Source organism: Bombina bombina, unplaced genomic scaffold (assembly GCF_027579735.1).
Source record: "Bombina bombina isolate aBomBom1 unplaced genomic scaffold, aBomBom1.pri scaffold_726, whole genome shotgun sequence".
NCBI lineage: Eukaryota > Metazoa > Chordata > Amphibia > Anura > Bombinatoridae > Bombina > Bombina bombina.
Genome location: NW_026512838.1, coordinates 187,606 through 193,687, shown reverse-complemented (window position 1 = coordinate 193,687; position 6,082 = coordinate 187,606). Strand labels below are relative to the sequence as shown.

Genomic DNA, 6,082 nt, shown 5'->3' with positions numbered 1-6,082 from the left:
TAGGGTTGATCACAGCTGAAAATGTAATAATAGAATTTATCTATGAAAATTTCAAATAACATTAATGGAGTATTTTATAGAAAAATGATGTTAGGCAAATTTCATATAGAATATGAGCTAACCCAATCTTTCCAGTTTGCAGATAATTGTGTAGTCATGAAATAATGCGTCAGTTGATACATAGTGGTGGAAATAGCATTTTATATTATTGATAGTTACCTCTGATGGCAGTTTCCTATAACCTGATGAATCTGAATGTCTCCAGGCGTTTTCCTAGCTAGAGCCATAAAGTCCTGTTACAACCCAAATAAAACATTTATCACTTGACTTAGTAACTACAGCATGGTATAATATTACTACTCAGTAATCTAGTATAGATTACCTGCAATGCATTGGCATAATCATCAAGTTCCAGGTAAAGCAAGCCACGGTTCATGAGAACTTTATTATCAACCTCCTTCTGCCCTCCAAGGAGAATTACAATACTGTAATCTATAAGAGCCTGCAATGTAAAGAGCATAGGAATAAAAAAAAATATGGCTACATTACAAGTGGTAACTGTTGCGCACAAGCAATATCGGGTTTCAATATTTTATAAATTGAAAATAAAGGCGATTGCCGGACTTGCTGACATTGTATGAAGTACCAACAATATACTATAATTTGATTGGTTTGTGCCAACACACCCCTTTAATCATAGTAAAATATAAGAATGACAAGGTACTCTCAATATGTGTTTCCACATAAAGGGATATAAACTGAGGGCTAAAGAGACCCCAGTTTGGTGCTAACTATTTTTTTGTTTCTGCATTGTAGGATATGTCCAGAATATTGTGACAGGTACTTCACACACATATTGGTGCATAGGCACTTTTGGTATATTTTTGGTGTGGGGGTTTAATCTGTATATATAATTGTGTTTTAATAGATCAACATTGATGTCTTAACAAAGGTTACATAGAGAGCCGAAACGTTAACTTGTTTTTGGATTATACAATAAAATTGTGTGAAACTTCAAAGTCCTGTGACTGCCCTCAACTTTTGCCATAATAAATATTGGGACTCAAGGTAGCACCCGGGCATCAAAGTATAAGATAGCGGTGAGTGCATGGCAACAATATCGCCTAGATTTAGAGTTCTGCGTTAGCCGTCAAAGGGGTCCTAATGCTGCTTTTGGCCGCCCGCTGGTATTTAGAGTCAGGAAAGGGTCTAACGCTCACTTCCAAGCCGCGACTTTTCCATACTGCAGATCCCCTTACGCCAATTGCATATCCTATCTTTTCAATGGGATCTTCCTAACGCCGGTATTTAGAGTCTTGGCTGAAGTGAGCAGTAGACCCTCTACCGACAAGACTCCAGCCGCAGAAAAAAGTCAGTAGTTAAGAGCTTTCTGGGCTAACGCCGGTTCATAAAGCTCTTAACTACTGTGCTCTAAAGTACACTAACACCCATAAACTACCTATGTACTCCTAAACCGAAGTCCCCCCACATCGCCGCCACTCTAATAAAAAATTTTAACCCCTAATATGCCGACCGCACACCACCGCCACCTACATTATACCTATGAACCCCTAATCTGCTGCCCCTAACATCGCTGTCACCTACATAATATTTATTAACCCCTAATCTGCCCCTCCCAACGTCGCCGCTACCTACCTACACTTATTAACCCCTAATCTGCCAACCGGACCTAGCCGCTACTCTAATAAATATATTAACCCCTAATCCGCCTCACTCCCGCCTCAAAAACCCTATAATAAATATTATTAACCCCTAATCTGCCCTCACTAACATCGCCGACACCTAACTTCAAGTATTAACCCCTAATCTGCCGACCGGACCTCGCCGCTACTCTAATGAATGTATTAATCCCTAAAGCTAAGTCTAACCCTAACCCTAACACCCCCCTAAATTAAATATAATTTTAATCTAACGAAATAAATTAAATATTATTAACTAAAGTCTTCCTATTTAAAACTAAATACATACCTGTAAAATGAACCCTAATATAGCTTCAATATAACGAATAATTATATTGTAGCTATTTTAGGATTTATATTTATTTTACAGGCAACTCTGTATTTATTTTAACTAGGTACAATAGCTATTAAATAGTTATTTACTATTTAATAGCTACCTAGTTAAAATAATTACCAAATTACCTGTAAAATAAATCCTAACCTAAGTGACAATTAAACCTAACACTACACTATCAATAAATTAATTAAATCAATTAACTACAAGTACCTACAATTAAATAAACTAAACTAAATTACAAAAAAAAACCCCACTAAATTACAAAAAATAAAAAAAGATTACAAGGATTTTAAGCTAATTACACCTACTCTAAGCCCCCTAATAAAATAACAAAGCCCCCCAAAATAAAAAATTCCCTACCCTAATCTAAATTAAAATAGTTAACAGCTCTATTACCTTACCAGCCCTTAAAAGGGCTTTTTGCGGGGCATGCCCCAAAGAAATCAGCTCTTTTGCCTGTAAAAAAACACAATACCACTCCCCAACATTACAACCCACCACCCACATACCCCTACTCTAACCCAAACCTCCCTTAAATAAACCTAACACTACCCCCCTGAAGATCTCCCTACCTTGAGTCGTCTTCACTCAGCAGAGCACCGATGGACCAAAAGAAGACATCCGGAGTGGCAGAAGTCTTCATCCTATCCGGATTCTATCAGCCAATCGGAATTAAGGTAGGAAAAATCTGATTGGCTGATCAAGTTCAATCAGATTGAGCTTGCATTTTATTGGCTGATCGGAACAGCCAATAGAATGCGAGCTCAATCTGATTGGCTGATTGGCTGGGTGTTAGGGTTAGACTTAGCTTTAGGGGTTAATACATTTATTAGAGTAGCGGCGAGGTCCGGTCGGCAGATTAGGGGTTAATACTTGAAGTTAGGTTTCGGCGATGTTAGTGAGGGCAGATTAAGGGTTAATAATATTTATTATAGGGTTTTTGAGGTGGGAGTGAGGCGGTTTAGGGGTTAATACATTTATAGGCTAGGTCCGGTCGGCAGATTAGGGGTTAATAAGTGTAGGTAGGTAGCGGCGATGTTGGGAGGGCCAGATTAGTGGTTAATAAATATAATATAGGGGTTGGCGCTGTTAGGGGCAGCAGATTAGGGGTACATAGCTATAATGTAGGTTGCGGCGGTGTCCGGAGCGGCAGATTTGGGGTTAATTGTGTAATGCAGGGGTCAGAGATAGCGGGGGGTGGCAGATTAGGGGTTAATAAGTGTAAGGTTAGGGGTGTTTAGACTCGGGGTTCATGTTAGGGTGTTAGGTGCAGACTTAGAAAGTGTTTCCCCATAGGAACACTGCTTTTTTGCAGGTGTAAGGTTTTTTTTTCAGCCCAAACTGCCTCATTGTTTCCTATGGGGGAATCGTGCACAAGCACGTTTTTCCAGCTAGCCGCTAACGTAAGCAACGCTGGTATTGAGAGTTGAAGTGGTGGAAAATATGCCTGTACGCTCCCTTTTTGAAGCCTAAAGCAGCCCTTCAGAGAACTCTCAATACCAGCGTTATTTAAAAGGTGCGGGGGGAAAAAAGGAGCGTTGGAACTATGCTGCATTCGCCGGCACCAATACACTCGCCTAACATCGCGGCCGCCGACCTGAATACGTTCTCCTTATTTATCAAATAAGCTGTCAAAAAGCTGCGCACCAAGTACGGGGCGATGAGCAGCAAACTGTTAACTAACAGTCATCGATCTCGCTGCTATTCGGCTTTTTCCCCAACTTTATTTATACCCGGTCACTAAACATCGCCAATATACTGAAATGTTTAACCCCTATCCCGCCGCTCCCGGACCCCGCCGCAACGCTAATAAAGTCATTAACCCCTATCCCGCCGCTCCCGGACTCCGCCGCAACTAAATAAATATATTAACCCCTATCCTGCTGCTCCCCGAGCCCACCGCAACTAAATAAATGTATTAACCCCTAAACCCCTGGCCTCCCACATAACTACCACTTACTAAACCGATTAACCCCTAAACCGCCAGCCCCCTACATCGCCATAAACTAAATTAACCTATTAACCCCTAAACCTAACAACCCGCTAACTTTACATTAAATATTAACTCATCCCTATCTTAGAATAAATTTAAACTTACCTTTAGAATTAAATTAAACTATATTAAACTATTAATTAACCTACCCTAACTATTATACTACAATTACATTAAACTATATTAAACTATGCATATAGACCACAGTATGCAAGACACTCTTGTCTCACACTTCTTTTGCACTCCCTTATTTTTAACTCCACTTGCCTTAGCTCTCATTCTGCTTGTTTTTCATCTCACTCTACTTTGCTTTATCTCTTTCTTTCTTGCGTTATCTTTTACTCTTTTTGCTTTATTCCCTCTCTTTAGATCTATCTTTTCCTTTATCTCTCACTCTCCTTCCTTTATCTCTTGCTCTCCTTATTTTATCCATCACTCTCCTTATTTTATCCATCACTCTCCTTATTTTATCCATCACTCTCCTTATTTTATCCATCACTCTCCTTAATTTTTCCATCACTCTCCTTAATTTTTCCATCACTCTCCTTGATTCATCTCTCACTCTCCTTGATTCATCTCTCACTCTCCTTGATTCATCTCTCACTCTCCTTGATTCATCTCTCACTCTCCTTGATTCATCTCTCACTCTCCTTGATTCATCTCTCACTCTCCTTGATTCATCTCTCACTCTCCTTGATTCATCTCTCACTCTCCTTGATTTATCTCTCACTCTCCTTGATTTATCTCTCACTCTCCTTGATTCATCTCTCACTCTCCTTGATTCATCTCTCACTCTCCTTGATTTATCTCTCACTCTCCTTGATTTATCTCCTTGGTTTATCTTTTACTCTCCTTGGTTTATCTCTTACTCTCTTTTGCTTTTTATCCAAATCTTTTTTGCTTTATTCATCACTATTTCTGACTTCTCTCTCTTTCTATCTTTTATTTCTCCCAACATATAATTTGTTGCTCCCAGTATATTATTCTCCCAGATGCATATATTAGAGTTGTGAGTAAAGGCTTTGATATTCTCCTGCAGCCAACTTAAATGTATAACATCACAAGAAGCTTATTTTCCAGTTCTGACTCTAATTGCTTTTCAAAATATAATGCTGCTATTGAAAAACTATTTTTAGATAAACAATTCCATCTAGGTTATTACTCTCAATCAAAGTTGTTTTGTCCTTTTAAAAAGATTCTTACAATATGATTTTAGAAAGACGGCATAATACCTTCTCATACATCTTGATCTGATGGTAGCAAGCTCCTCTGTTGTAATAGGCTAGTGAACAAGATGGATCCAGCTCAGCTGCTTTAGTTAAATCTTCAATGGCCAATTTATAAGCCTAAAAAACATCAAATACAAATACTGATTAGCTTTAAAAGAAGGACAATCTACATAGCTTTAGGAACGAAGATCCTTTATATGATCTCATCACTAAGGATTATGGTGGAACCAAAGCAATTATTTTAGTTCATTTAATTGTAAACTTAACTATATTATTTTAAAAGTTGTGCTATTTGCAAAACTCTCACTAGGTGGACTGTCCACGCGACTAAAATGGATAATTTAGTCAAAATTAAACTTTTATGATTCAGATAGAGCCTGCAATTTTAAGCAACTTTCTAATTTACTCCTATTATCAAATTTTCTTCGTTCTTATGGTATCTTTATTTGAATGTAAGATTAGGAGCGGAACATTTTTTATTTAGCACCTGGGTAGCGCTTGCTAATTGGTGGCTACATTTAGACACTAATCAGAAAGTGCTACCCAGGTGCTGAATAAAAAATGGACCGGCTCCTAAGCTTGCATTCTTGCTTTTTCAAATAAATATACCAGAGACTATTCCTTGTAAGGGACAAAAACAATTTTTTTTCATGATTTAGATAGTGAATACAATTTTAAACAACATTCCAACCCAACCTGTGGCAGTGTCACAATAAGCAGGATGGATAGAGATTTAAAGTTCAGTTAATTACTATATTATATGGAAAAAAGTGTATGTTTCCAAAATACACTTATTCCCCCCCCCCCCAAAAAAAATGCTCTA

At 38.2% G+C, this 6,082-nt stretch overlaps 1 long non-coding RNA gene across 1 annotated transcript; it reads right to left on the bottom strand.

Moving 5' to 3' along the window:
- Nucleotides 1-260: 260 nt before the first annotated feature.
- On the bottom strand, nucleotides 261-5,378 carry LOC128644548 (uncharacterized). Its single transcript, XR_008399993.1, has 3 exons — nucleotides 5,263-5,378; nucleotides 383-502; nucleotides 261-293 (listed from the first exon to the last, which is right to left on the bottom strand). It is a non-coding gene; the product is annotated as an uncharacterized LOC128644548 (long non-coding RNA).
- Nucleotides 5,379-6,082: the final 704 nt, after the last annotated feature.